We start from the raw sequence: 14478 nt of genomic DNA, 5'->3' as shown, positions 1-14478 counted from the left end.
TATATATATATATATATATATATATATATAGCATGGGGCCCACAATATATATATATATATATATATATATTTATATATACTTATATATATATATATATATATATATATATATATATATATATTTATATACATTCCTTTATTTCTTCCCCTTTTTACTCCTTTTCCCGAGCGAGCCTTGTAAACATTAAATTCCTGAAAACATAGAAAATACCGACATAATACGAATAAAGAGTAACATAATTAAAATAAAATGAAGACATAATATGTGTAAATCAAGCCAAATATGAGATACATTTTCGCGTTATCAATATTACATTTGGTTCTGCTAATACTACCTTGTGCAAGGAGTTTGCTAAGTCTATGCAAGTTAAATTCGAGATAAGTCTGATGGGAGAAATCAAGTTCTTTATGGGAATCCAAATTAACCAAAGTTCATAAGGGACAGTATCCATCAGACTGCAATGCATCCTACGTGTGTTCTGGAGAAGGATGAGGTAAGCAATAAGGTAGATCAAAAGGTATACAAAGGTATGATAGGTTCTCTCTTATTCTTAACTGCTTTTAGACCTGAAATTTTATTCATTGCCTACTTATGTGCTCATTTCCAATCATATCCTAGAGAATCACTGTCATGCACTCGGTTTTTTACCGTACCTCTCGCGGAGAGATACGCGAACTGACTCTTTTCTTTCTGCTTTTGTGTTTTTTTGAAAATCAGAGAGTCGCCACCGACTTTTATTTTATCCAATTAAGGAAAGGTTTATAAAAGAAACAGAAAAAGACCTTTAAGAAATTCTGGGTAAGGGGGTAGGTTATACAAAGGGAAGGTATTAGCACCCTTTGTATCCATGGTTATCCATGGGCTCTTTAATTTGCTTAGCTCACTTCTTTTGAATCACTTTTCTATTGCCTTGAAATGCTTGTATGTGGTTTCAAATACCTTTGTAAATTGACTTTGTAATGATCCTTGTGCGGATGTATACAAAGTGTTTTTATCTTTCAAAAGATGTTTTTGAAAAAAGAACGTTAACTTCGTAATGATCCTCGTTTGGATATATACAAAGTATTGTCTTTTTGAAAGTTTTATTTTGAAAAACAATGATATATGAGGGATTTGTTTGTTTTGATCAAAGCAAGCAAATTAGGAGGTCTACCCTAAGTTATAAGGTCTTTTCCTATTTCCTTTAAAAAACTATCCTTTTACCGGATGTAAACGAAAGTTCGATTTTGCATTTGAAACAGTAGAATTTGATTTTGATCTTTGAAAAGAGTAAAAGAGGGACTACCCTAAGAGGTGCAAGTGTGATTGTGTTTTGATTCAGATATTTTATCTTTTGGAAGTTAGTGATCTAACGATTCAATTTTAATCTTTGGCATACACGCGGTTTTATATGTACTGGAATTTAAAATGCGGAAATGTAAAATGCGGAAAGTAAATCTACGCTATTACATCGATTTTGCGGGAAATGTAAACTACGCTATTTACATGAATTTGACAACCTATACACTTGATCTATGAATTTAAATTGCAAGAAAATAAAAGAAATATTTTTGGATTTTTTGATGATTGATTTTAATTAGAATTAATGCATGATTAATTTAATTAAAATGAGAAAAAGATGGAAATAAAATTTAAACCTAAAAATTAAGTTTAAAATATGTTCAAAATGCTTATTATTTAATTTTAAAACAAAACTAATTTTTTTGGAATTTTTGAAATTGATTTTGAAATTATTAAGTTAAATAATCATATAATTATATAAATAATTACACAAATAATTAAAACTTAAAGAGAAAATTATTCTACATATGTACAAAATTAGCCTATAATATATAAACTATATTTAATATAAAGAACAATTTTTTTATGATTTTTTTATTGGTTAAAATAATTTAAAGATAAATATATACATATTATCTAATTAATTATACAAAATATTTAAATTATGAAGAAAAATAAAATATTTTTATATCAGAAAATAAAGTATTATTTTATCAACATAAAAATATTTTTTGTGTGTTTTTTGATTTTTAGAACTATTTTAAAATAATTTTATAAAGAAAATTAAATAAAAATAGAAAATATATAAACAATGATCTGGTGTGGTTATTAAATGAAGTCCATGATGGGGGTGCGCGTTTTGATGCGTTGGATTGATAGATGGATGGATCTGATGGTCACCAGCATGAGGGATCATAACACGTGACACACCTGCAAAACACTGAATCCAAGGTTAATTTAAAAAAACACGCGCGCGCCCTCCAGCCAATCAGAGGACGCCACGCATCATCTTCTTCATCAGGATGGATCTTTTACACCTTTCATTTGCAGGTGGTGTAAAAACTCCAACCTATTACACCTGTTGAGAAGAGCGAATACAAGCAAACAACAATATAAATTTGGCGCGATGCCATGGTTCAGTTCGTTTTGTTCATACGAGTTTAATGGTACCATTTAGAACTTGTAATTTTGCATGGATCGTAAAGCCCTAATTTTGAAAGCAAGAACCCTAAAATGGTGATTCCTCGTATAGGTGTCCAAACTTCAATTAAGTTTCCAGAAATGATCAGAACCTCAAACTAAACTTAAATATGAGTCTACATCTTGCTAAACATGCATGTGTGATGAGATTTTTGTAAGTTTTAGTTCGAGCAAACCGTGAGGTATAGGTACGTGTTCTTGATGATTCAAGGCTTGCAATTGATCTGGTTATGTTTAGTGAGGGTCAGGGAACGTGTTTGAGTAATTAATTTGTATTGAAACAAGCTAGAAATTAAAATTCGAATTTTAAATTTCTTTGAAAAATTCAAGTTGATACAAGGTTGATACAAGCAAGAATTGGGCTCTGAATTCGTGTCTCCTATTACTGAAGTGTGATACTTCATTTATAGGCAAAGATGTGCTTAAAAACTAAGCTAGAAGCATTAAGTGCTTTTGTTGAATTTTGGAATTTTTTAATATATGTAGCTTTGAATTCAAGCCACCATAGCTTGATTTTTCCACACCTCTTCTGCTGTACTTCTCTTGGGGCAGAGTATTGAATGATCTTTGATGAGTCATGCTTAGAAACAAAGCTACACATTATCCTTCCATTTTCCTTTTTTTAATTTAATCTTATATGATAAAATTAAACCAAAAAAAGAACAAAAATGATGTGGGCTTTGTCTTGGTCGTGGGAGGCCCTTTACATCATGGGAAACATGTTTGGACCATGGAAATTGGGTCTCATTTGGAAAAAAAACATTTTTGATCAATGTTGATTTCATGCATTTTCCCAAAAAATGGTCAACTTCAACAAGGCATAAATCCCTCAATTTTTATCATATGAAGGAGATCTTGTACTTTTTGGAAACCTCAAAGAGTCCTATAACCAATGTCTTTGGTCTCATATCAAAATGATTTTCCATGCTCCTTGTGTATCCTTTTGAAAAAAGTGACTTTTTGTTGACTTTGAAAATGACCTGTAATGTCTTTGTCCATATTTTTCAAATGGTGAATCTAATGACCATGGGACCAATTGCATTTGAAAGATAATTGAATTTCCTTCAAAATGAACTTTGGTTTGAATTTTTTGGATGAAGGATGAGAGAGTTATGACCAGTCAAAGTTCAGTTGACTTTTTAGGAGAAAACCCTAATTTTGAAACTTCGGGTTTTGTTGATTTTTGATCTTTCCTTGATGAATTATGATCAACCAATGATCAAATGATGAATCCTTTGACAAAATATGGATGTTGACAAAAAAATTCATTTTTGACTGTCTGTTGACTTTTTTGGTCAAACGGGTCGTCTGTTGACTGTTTGAGCTGCTGACTGTGCGTCTGAGCGAATTGAAGTTTGAAAATTTGTATGATGGTACTTTGAGATATATGGAGTTCCATGAAATCCATTTGAGGTCTCAAAAACTTGTTCTCCTGAAAAAAACAATAAACCCTAGTTAGGGACTGTTTGTATAGGAGACAGTTAAGCGTACCTGATTTTTGTGCAGTGCTGAGTCTCTGCTAATCATGTGATTTTCAGAAGACTTCTAGAACAAAAATCTTGGAAAAATTCAAAATATTGATTTGATTGATGGTACGAAACACGGAGAATTGCACTGTCAGCGAGTTTGACTGTCAATTGGCTGTCCGGGTATTAATGAAGCAGTTAAGGTGAAAATTCAACAGTTAAAGTTAATTTTTTCTTTTTGTTTTTTGTTGTGTTAATGGTGAAAATTTATTTACATGAGTTGTTAGAAAAACACAAACATAATAAATAAATAATATACACTGTATGCGAGCAAAATTACCGATAATAACCCTGAAAAACATTTAGGGCACAGAAAAATAAATATTTAACTGGCAGAAAACACACAAAATATTATCTGGATAATTAAAATACAGTACGACAAATAGTACGACATTTAATACTGACAGTACAAATATTACATACTATAATGAACAGTACGACGAGTAAACGGTACATTAAGAAATAAGAGATACGACAAACTTTAAGAATGACGATTAATAACCCATGCTACAAATAATAACATATAGATGATTGGGAGTGTAAACATCTCAGGTCCGCATTTTTCAGGACTATGCAGACAGAAGAAGGACATGATTACCACCACGACGGTGATGACCATAAGAAAACACGTTTCCATCCGCTTCGCCATTTTGCCGGGGAAGAAGAGAGAATGAATATGAAGTAGAAATTTGAGAGATGAGTTAGAATTTGATGTGAGATTTTATGGAAAAAACGAGAGGTATTTATAGAATGAAAAGAAGGATAGAGACGTTGGGGAATGAAGTGATTCCGTACAAAAAAGGAGAATTTGAGTGGAAGTAGGATTTGAAAGTAAGTGTATGGTAGGGTTTGAAAAAAAGAGATGTATAGAATAAAGTTAGGATTTGATTTTGAAAGAAAGAGATTTTGGAAAATAATAGAATATAGTACAAAAATTAGTGGAAAACAAAAGTTAATAATAATTTACTTGTTACCAGTACAGTCTGAATCCCCGGACTTTGCGCCTGCAAAAAGATTTAGTTCTGTACCAATTGCGTCAGTACTATCTATCTGTAAATAAATCTCAAATAAATAGCGTGTGTGAAGTAATAAACAGTACTTGGCGTTTGTGTAAGAATAAATTCAACAGCGAGCCAAAATACCGTATAAAAAAAATTCTAAAAAACCAAGTATTCATAAATCAGGATATTTATGGGATAAAAATCCAAGATTATATGAAGCTCTTAATTTTTAGATTGAAGTTTTTCTTGAAAAAAGATGCGGGCAAATTTTGGGGTATAACAATCACATATAACAGTTGTTAAGAGGATTTTTAGGTATCTGAAAGGTACTAATAACCTTGGCTTGTGTTATAGAAAATTAAAAGATTATAAGCTAGTGGGTTATTGTGATGCTGACTACGCTTGAGATAAACTAGAAAGGAAAAGCACTTATGGAAGCTGTCAGTTTCTGTGTGATAATCTAATCTCATGGTCTAACAAGAGGTAGTCAACAATTTCACTATCAACAGCAGAAGTTGAGTATACTAATGCTTTTGGATGCATCACTCAAATCCTTTAGATGAAAATCCAGCTAAAAGATTTTCAAATATATGAGAGTAATGTTCCTATTCTCTATGATAATACTTTTGCTATATGCTTATCTAAGAATCCCATTTTACATTCAAGAGCTAAGCATATTAAGATTAAGTATCATTTCATACGAGACTATGTTTAGAAGGGAATTTTAAATTTTAAATTTATTGATACAGACCATCAATGGGCTGATATCTTTACAAAACGCCTTGCTGAAAATAGATTTGTGTTGATTCTGAAACATTTAAAGATGGAGTTATGTCCATAATGAAATAGATGAAAATCTCATAATGGTTATTTCTCATAATGATAAAATGATACTTTGAGAGTGTATGTTTCTGAATGTTGAGATTTCAGGAGTATGAAGGGCTCGTGTATCAAAAAAGTTTACTATATTAATGTTGTTAGACAGTGAAAGGTTTATGGTTCAAAACAAGACAATTGTCTTTTCTTAAAACACGCTGAAACTCTTGAGTGACACATTAGGTAAATCAATTCATTGGGATTAGGTTTAAATCTCTCATGCCTCTCCCTTGTCAAAAATATTTTGCACTATTCAAGATTTTCTCTCATCATTGCATTAAAAATTTTCATTTAAACCCACTTCACTCGCCATTCACACACTTTGCAATCTATCTTATACTTTCATTTTCTTAAACCTCCAAATTTCTATGCAACCAAATCCTTTTTCATCTTCGCCATGGCTGGTCAACAAAAACAATCTTCATCGTCTTAATAATAACAACATCAGCAAACTCAAGAACAAGTGAAAGATGGATGTCATGAACTGCATTTATCTACTTCGGTCACTAAATTGAAAGTTCTCAAAGAATTGACCGTGAATTTTTTAAATATCAAGGCTAATGGCTTTGATTTCTCTACTGGACTGAAAACTCATGTTTGGGAAGGTTATTTCAACCGTCTAAGAGGGCATGTTTTCCCTGAACTGGTTAAGGATTTTTGGATACATGCTTATGTATCCCCAAGCAACAAAATCGTCTCAAGCGTTATGGGAAAAAAGATTTCTATTATTGAAGAAAATGTTGCAAAATCGATTAACCATGATGGGTCTGGAAATAAGTGCTACGAGATGCCCCCCATTATGGAGAAATAGGATGAAATGGCTGTAGCAATTTTTCAAAGTGGTAAAGATACAAGTCATGCCAAGAATCTTCATACCAATCTTAGAATTTGGTTCATAAAATTTCTGGGTCGCATTCATCATCGTCATTCCACCAAGTCTTCTGATTATGTCAATACTGATCAGAATTACTTGAGAAGAATTACAAGATTTTCATAGAAGACATGATTTTGCATGTTTTGGATGCAAACGGAGTTTTGGTCCTTAAAGCTCCTATGGATGCCAATAAAACTTTCAAGATTGAGTTGAAGGTGATGGAGCATAGGTGTATTACTACAGCAGAAACTACCGTATTGGGTATATCAATTTTAGAGATCTCAACGCATTGCAAAGGCATGGTATGGTAACTGGTTGCCATTTATTAATATTCCAGCTGAGATTTGTGAAGATTGTGTACAAGGGAAGAAACATAAGAATAAATTCAGCAAGGATGCAGGTCATAGAACTAAGCATCACCTTGAAGTGGTGTATTCGAATGTATGTGGGCCAATGCAAGTTGATTCGCATGGTGGCAATAGGTATTTTGTCACTTTTATCGATGATTTTAGTAGAAAGTTATGGATATACCTAATCAATATAAAGGGTGAGGTATTTGAAGTGATTAATAAGTTTAAATCTATGGTTGAGCGGCAAAGCGGTCATAAGTTCAAAATTCTCAAAACGGATGGTGGAGGTGAATATGTCTCAAATAATTTTGAGAAGTATTGTGATGAAGTGGGGATAGTGCAAGAGATTGTACCACCCTATACACCGCAATAAAAGGTTTTGTCGAGAGGAAAAATTGATCGATTATGAACATGGTGAGAAGCATGTTAAAAGGGAAAAACTTGCTGAAAGAGCTATAGGGAGAAGTCGTTTCCACATATGTCTATTTATTGAGTAGGTGTCTGACAAAGAAGTTGGACAAGATAACTCCAAAAGAGGCATGGTTTGGATTCAAATCGAATATAAACCATTTGAGAGTTTTCGGCTCTGTGGCGTATTGACATGTTTCGAGTCAACTTAGAAAGAAGTTGGACGACAGGGGTGAGGTGATGATACTTGTTGGTTATCATCCTACTAGTGGTTATAGGCTATTTGACATTGGAAAAAAAAGGATCCTGATCAGCCGGGATGTAATTATTGATGAAATAAAGTTGTCAGAATAGGTGTAACCGGTTACCAGCAAGCAGAGAAGGGTGTAACCGGTTGAAGGAATGGGGTAACCAGTTACCCATTTGATTTTTTCAATTCTAAGGAAACTGACAGTGCAGAACAGTCGCGCGTCGAAGCCAGAATGGAAGAAAATGTTAGATGACCAACTAAACAAAGAGGTTTTCCCCTAAAGACTCCAAGACTAAGAGATATTCCATGATAACAAAATCAATAATGATGGTGATTTCGTCCACTTGGCATTTATGGACGAATTTAAACCGGTTAACACGGAAGAGGCATTGAGTGATCCAAAGTGGGTGTGTGCAATGAAAAAGGAGCTGGAAACTATAGAGAAAAATAATACTTAGGAGTTGGTCAATTTCTCGAAAAGAAAGAAGTCAACCGGTGTGAGATGGGTCTATAAAGTGAAGGCAAATCCCAAGATGAAATAATCAAGCATAAGGCTCGATTAGTTGCAAAGGTATTCTTACAAAGACAAGGTATAGACTTTGATGAGGTATTTGCTCTGGTTCCTAATATTGATACCATTTGAATAGTTGTTGGGATTGCTAATAACAACAATGTATCACTCTATTCAAATGGATGTGAAATACGCATTTCTTAACGGTCCGCTTGAGGAAGAGGTGTATGTAGAATAACCCTTTGGTTTTGTTGTAAAGAATCAAGAGGGAATGGCCTACAACTTGAAAAAAGTGTTATATGGTTTGAAGCAAGCTCTGAGGGCTTGAAATAAATGAATAGACGGTTTCCTAGTTTGTGTTGGCTTCAAGAAATGTGAGTTCGAACATGGAGTTTATGTGAAGTCAGATACAAGTGAAAGTGTGATCATACTTTATCTATACGTGGATGATTTGTTGATCAAGAGTAGCAATGAATGGAGTATTTCTAAGTTCAAGAGTGAACTTATGAAATGATGTGAAATGAGTGACCTTAGCATTATGACATACTTCCTTGGCATAGAGTTCCACAAGTCAACAATGGGACTGCTAATGCATCAAAGAAGATATGCTCTTGAAATATTGAAGAAGTGTGATATGGAGCATTGTAATGCTGCCACTACACTGACTGAAGCAAGGTTACACTTGTCCAAAAGTGAGGATGAGCAGAATGTACATTTGATCGGTCACCATTTCTAGTAAGTTTTCGCACCTTTTTCCGACAAGAATTCATGGTCTTGGTAACATTAAGTGGCATTTGCATATGTTCTAAAGTAAGTTTTAGTATTTTCATTGTTGCATTTTAATGCGTTATGAGTATTACAAAAAGTGTCTTTTTATGCGCTGGTAGTTAGTTTTGTTGGCCAGGTTGATGCACGGGAAAGATAGGAACTTGTGGCGCGCACGAGCGGATAAAAGAAGCCGAAAGAAGCTAAGTTCAGAGGTCAACACGGGCACCCGTGTGGAGCAACACGGTCCGTGTCAAAAGGTGGCTGGAAAGGCAAATTCTGGAGTTAAAAACAGAGGTTTTACACGGGCACCCGTGTGCAGGCACACGGACCGTCTGAAAAGAGGCCTGGAAAGTGGATTTTGGCTCAGGAGCAGATGTACAACACGGGCGCCCGTGTGCAGTAACACGCCCCGTGTTGATGATGCGTGCTGATTTTATTTTCTTTGTGTTCCTCACTTGAAGGGGACCAGTAAGGGTATTTTTGGTACTTCAGTTTCAACCTGAATGGAAGAGAGTTATAAAAACAACCTTAGGGCAAAGGAAGGAGGGACTTTTGGAGATCAGAAGATAGAATTGCAGAGAAGAAAAGAGACGGAAGCGAGATTTTGGAAGACGAAGAGATTCAACGGTGGACACCATTAAAGATCCTAGTTCTCCCAATTGATTGTAATGTCTAAACTTTTCCACTTGTGTTTCTTGAATATTATGAGAGGCTAAACCCCCCAATGCTAGGGGGTGTCCCTGATTCGATTTGTAATAACTCTGGATTTGGTATTTCGTTGATTTAAAGTTCGTATTATTCAATTCGATTGTCTAATGTTTATAATGCTTTCTTTATCGGACCATTAAGGATTGATATGTGGCTAACGATTCGTAGGACTACAATTGTTAGGGTTTGTATACAATTGAACCTTATAATTATCACCTAGGACTAGGGATATAGTAAGGTTATTCAGAAATTCTTGATAAATTAACGATTTGGTTTTGTCTTATTTCTCTAAGGACTTAGGTAATCGGATTTTAAGCCAAAAAGGTTTTCACTAAGGACTTAGGAAAATCATTCTTGAGAATGAATAATTGAACCCTATGAACGTGTTAAAGAGATCTTCATCCAGAGGAGTTAGAAATTGAATCACACACCCTACCTTAGCATTATCTTCTCATTGTCAAAAGCTCAGTTTTAATTTCCCTTATTTCTTAGAATTTTAATCTCTTTCGTTAATCATTTGAAACAACACCCTTATGATCTTTTGTTTAATTGACTTAGTACAATCACTTGTATTTCCTACGCAATCCTCGTGATCGATACTTGGGGTAAAACCCACTATTACTACATCGGTGAAAATAGTACACTTGCTATTTTTCCGATCAAGTTTTTGGCGCCGTTGCCGGGGATTGCCAAAATATAAGTCGTTAACTAGTCAATTAAAATTTTATTGCTCTGCAATTAAAATTTTATTTTTGCTGAATTTATATTTATTTATTTTTATTTTTTTTGTTTACTCCAAACTAATCGACTTCTAATCTTGTATGCGAGGTAAGGCCTCAGCTGAACTTCTTTTTGACGCAGAACCAGAAAGATTATTGCGAGCACGACTACGAGAAGTTAAACGGAAAAGACTGGCTTCAAAAGGAGAATCACCTACAGTTTCAGAATCGGAAGACGAAGAAAGAATATCTGTTTCATCCGAACAGTCAGAATCTGAGCCTGAAACTATGGCAGCTGACCCACCTCCTCCAGAGAGGCTTTTAGGAGATTATGGAAGAGCTAATGCACTGCTTAGAAGAATGACCATCGTAAATCAACCGGTCAACGTGGCACACTTCCAACTACATCCTTCAACTATCCGACAGTTAGAGAGCAAGCCATTTGCGGGAAGAATCAATGAAGATGCGAATAAGCATCTACAGAGATTCCTCACCACAACAACATCATTAAAGATCGAAGGCCATTCTGAAGAAGCCAAGAGACTCGTGATGTTCCCATTCACTTTATCCGAAGACGCGAAAGAGTGGTTTTACTCACTTCCAGCTGGAAGCATCACAACATGGCAACAGATGGAAACCGCCTTCTTGAATGAGTATTTCCCTGCTTCAGTCTTCATTCGCAAAAGATATGATATTGTAAATTTCAAGCAGAAAGAAAGGGAATCGCTGAGAGATGCATACAAAAGGTTCAAGAGGTGTTTGGTTGCTTGTCCTACTCATAACATGGACCCAACCGAGCAAATGCAGACTTTTGTTAATGGTCTCCGACTTAAGACAAAACAGCTTATTGATACTGCTGCCGGTGGCTCAACAAATTTTTCAACAGCCACTGGTATCAAAAGAATCATAGAAGCTATTGCCGCTAATGAGCACATTGAGTTATATGACCGTGCAATGAGCCAACCGGAAGGTAAAATTGATTTGAAGCTTGCTGATCAGGTAGTTAAAATGGAAGAACAAATTGCGGCTGAGGTAGAAAGAAGATTGAAGAAGATGAATATTGGTGAAGAGAAAGTAGCTGAAGTTGAACCACTCGTCTCAGTTGTTTGTGAAATATGTAGTGGACCACATTTGGCTATGCATTGTGTGGCAACGCAAGAACAGGTGGAATAGATTCATATGTTAAGGCAAAATAATCCATATGCCAATACATATAATCCAGGATGGAAAAATCATCCTAACTTTGCATGGAAGGATCAACAAGGAAACTTTCAAAAGCAAGGATCAACCCAATTTCAAGTTCCAGCGCAGACACAACAATACAGACCTCCACAATAACAACCTCCATATCAGCAACAATTCCAGCACCATCCACAACAGTTCCAAACTCAAGGTCAACAACAGGTACCGAAGAAAGCAGATTGGGAAATCGCTATTGAAAAGATGGCAGCTCAAAATTCTCAATTCCAAGAGGAAACAAGGAGCAATCTGAGGAACACAGGAGCCTCAATCAAAAATCTGGAAATTCAAATGAGTCAGATTGCACAACAAATGACCAACACTAAACCACAGGGTGCTCTACCAAGAGCTACGGTTACTAATCCCAAAGACAATAATCATGTGAACGCTGTGACAACAAGAGCAATAAATCAAAAGAAACACATGAGAAGAACTCTGATCAAGAGGATATGTTGATTGAAGTGGATGTAGAGATTAAAGAAAATGAGGTAGTAAGGAAAGAGGTCACAGGTGAAGAAGGTGTAGTCAAAGAAAAAGTTGTTACACCTAAACCAGCGGTTAAACTTCCTTTCCCTACAAGGAATAAGAAGAAAGAACAACATGAGAAAAACTTTGAGAAGTTCTTAGAGATGTTCAAGAAACTTGAGCTGAATATTCGGTTCTTAGAGGCACTTGAGCAAATGCCTACCTATGCAAAGTTCATGAAAGATATCATCTCAAAGAAGCAAACAATCGACAGTGACCCGGTTATTCTAACTGAAACTTGTAGTGCTATTTTGCAGGGAATGAAGATTCCAGTTAAAAAGAGAGATCGAGGTTCGATAACGATTCCATGCACAATTGGTGATAGGTCTTTCAAGAAAGCTCTGATCGATTTGGGAGCAAGTGTGAGTCTTATGCCATTATCCATTTACAAAAGATTGGGAATAGGTAAAGTACAGGATACACGAATGACACTTCAGTTTGCTGACCAATCAGTTAAAAGACCCTACGGAGTGGTAGAAGACGTGTTGGTGAAAATCGACAAGTTCGTATTTCCGGTAGATTTTGTTATTCTAGAGATGCCCGAAGATGAGGAGATACCAATCATTTTGGGAGACCATTTCTAGAGACCGGGAGATGCTTGATCGACATAGAAGAAGGTACAATGACTTTGAAAGTTTATGATGAAGAATTAAAGATTGATGTGCGAAACACTATGAAGTACAAGGATGATGTTGCCACGAGTCAACATATTGAGGTAATTGAGCAAATTTGTGATAAAGAAAACTCTTTGACAACACAGAAGTTACCCTTGGAGAGAGTTTTGAGTCTATCAATCTTCGAAGAGGAGGAGGTAATTGATGAAAAAGACAGTGAAGTTTTAGCCATGATGGAAACATCATTTGTCAAAAATTCTCGCCACAACCGATGGGAGGATCTAAGGCAACCGTTAGTGGAGGGAAGTAAAGATGAACCAAAGAAGGGGGCTGAATTAAAGCAATTACCGGAGAACCTCAAATACGTCTTTTTAGACACTGAAAGTAAGTGCCCGGCTGTCGCACGCTCGCGAAAATGAACAGAGTCGCCACCAATATATTTATCCCATCTAGGGAAAGGAATATCAGAAAACCTAGAATAAGGGAAGGATAAGAAAAGGTCTTGCGACCAGATATCGGGTAAGAAGTCGGTTACGCGAGGGGAAGGTATTAGCACCCCTCATGTCTGTGGTACTCCACAGGATCCACTTATGTTTGTTCTATTCTAAGGGTGTATAAATCTAAAGCTTAATGCTAAGGGAATGCATGCAAATGAAAGAAAAAGAAATACGGGGGAAAAAAGATTTATAAATAGTTGTGCTCGCTTAGGCCTCGCGACCTAATGCCTACGTATCCTTTTCAGGAATCAGAGCGCCGTAGTTCGGCTCACATGTTTTTGTTTGTTTTTGTGTTTTTTAGTTGAACAGTTACATTCGCACTCCGCTGCTCGACCTCTGGAGTCTTAAGCTGGGAATGGAGCGAAAATAACGTGTCCGATTAGGAGAAAGAATGCCCTGAAGGCACGAGAAAGAATGCCTCGGAGGCAAGAAAGAGAAGAGAGAAAATTGGTTTGTGTCTTTTAAATGTAATTCCATGATGAACAAAACCCAATACAAGGCTTCGCATCACTTCCTTACTTTGTTTAGGTCTGAGCCTTTATTAAGTGTTTTAGATGTTTTTGGTTGGGTATTTTTTAAGGGAATTTACTTTGCGATTCGAATCACATAAAAATGTATAATGATTGAGAAGCAGATTAGGGAATGAATCCCACTCACTTCTATCCCATTATGTAATGTTCGAGAAACAGATTAGGGAATGAATCCCACTCATTTCTATCCCATTAATTAATATTCGAGAAACAGATTAGGGAATGAATCCCACTCATTTCTCTCCCATTAAGTAGTGACCGAGAAACAGATTAGGGAATGAATCCCACTCATTTCTATGCCACTAAGTGATTGAGAAACAGATTAGGGAATGAATCCCACTCATTTCTCTATCACTTTCTTAATGTGATTCGCATCTCTATTTGTTAATGTTTTAATTTTGAAAAGAAAAAGAAGAAGAAAACTAGCCTAAAATGAATAACTAGCTTAATGTTATGAAGGGAACTTCTAAGTCCTAATGTTGTCATGGTTTCTACCTAAAGTTAGGAATTAAAGAGACATGAAAATAAAGTCACAATTAGAAGTCATAAGTAAGATACATGAGCAAAATTGAGAATGATATAATGGTATCAAATTACACA

The sequence above is a fragment of the Vicia villosa genome, unplaced genomic scaffold (assembly GCF_029867415.1).
Source record: "Vicia villosa cultivar HV-30 ecotype Madison, WI unplaced genomic scaffold, Vvil1.0 ctg.002029F_1_1, whole genome shotgun sequence".
Taxonomy (NCBI): Eukaryota; Viridiplantae; Streptophyta; class Magnoliopsida; order Fabales; family Fabaceae; genus Vicia; species Vicia villosa.
The sequence above is the reverse complement of the archived record's forward strand: the minus strand, read 5'-3'. Positions refer to the sequence as shown.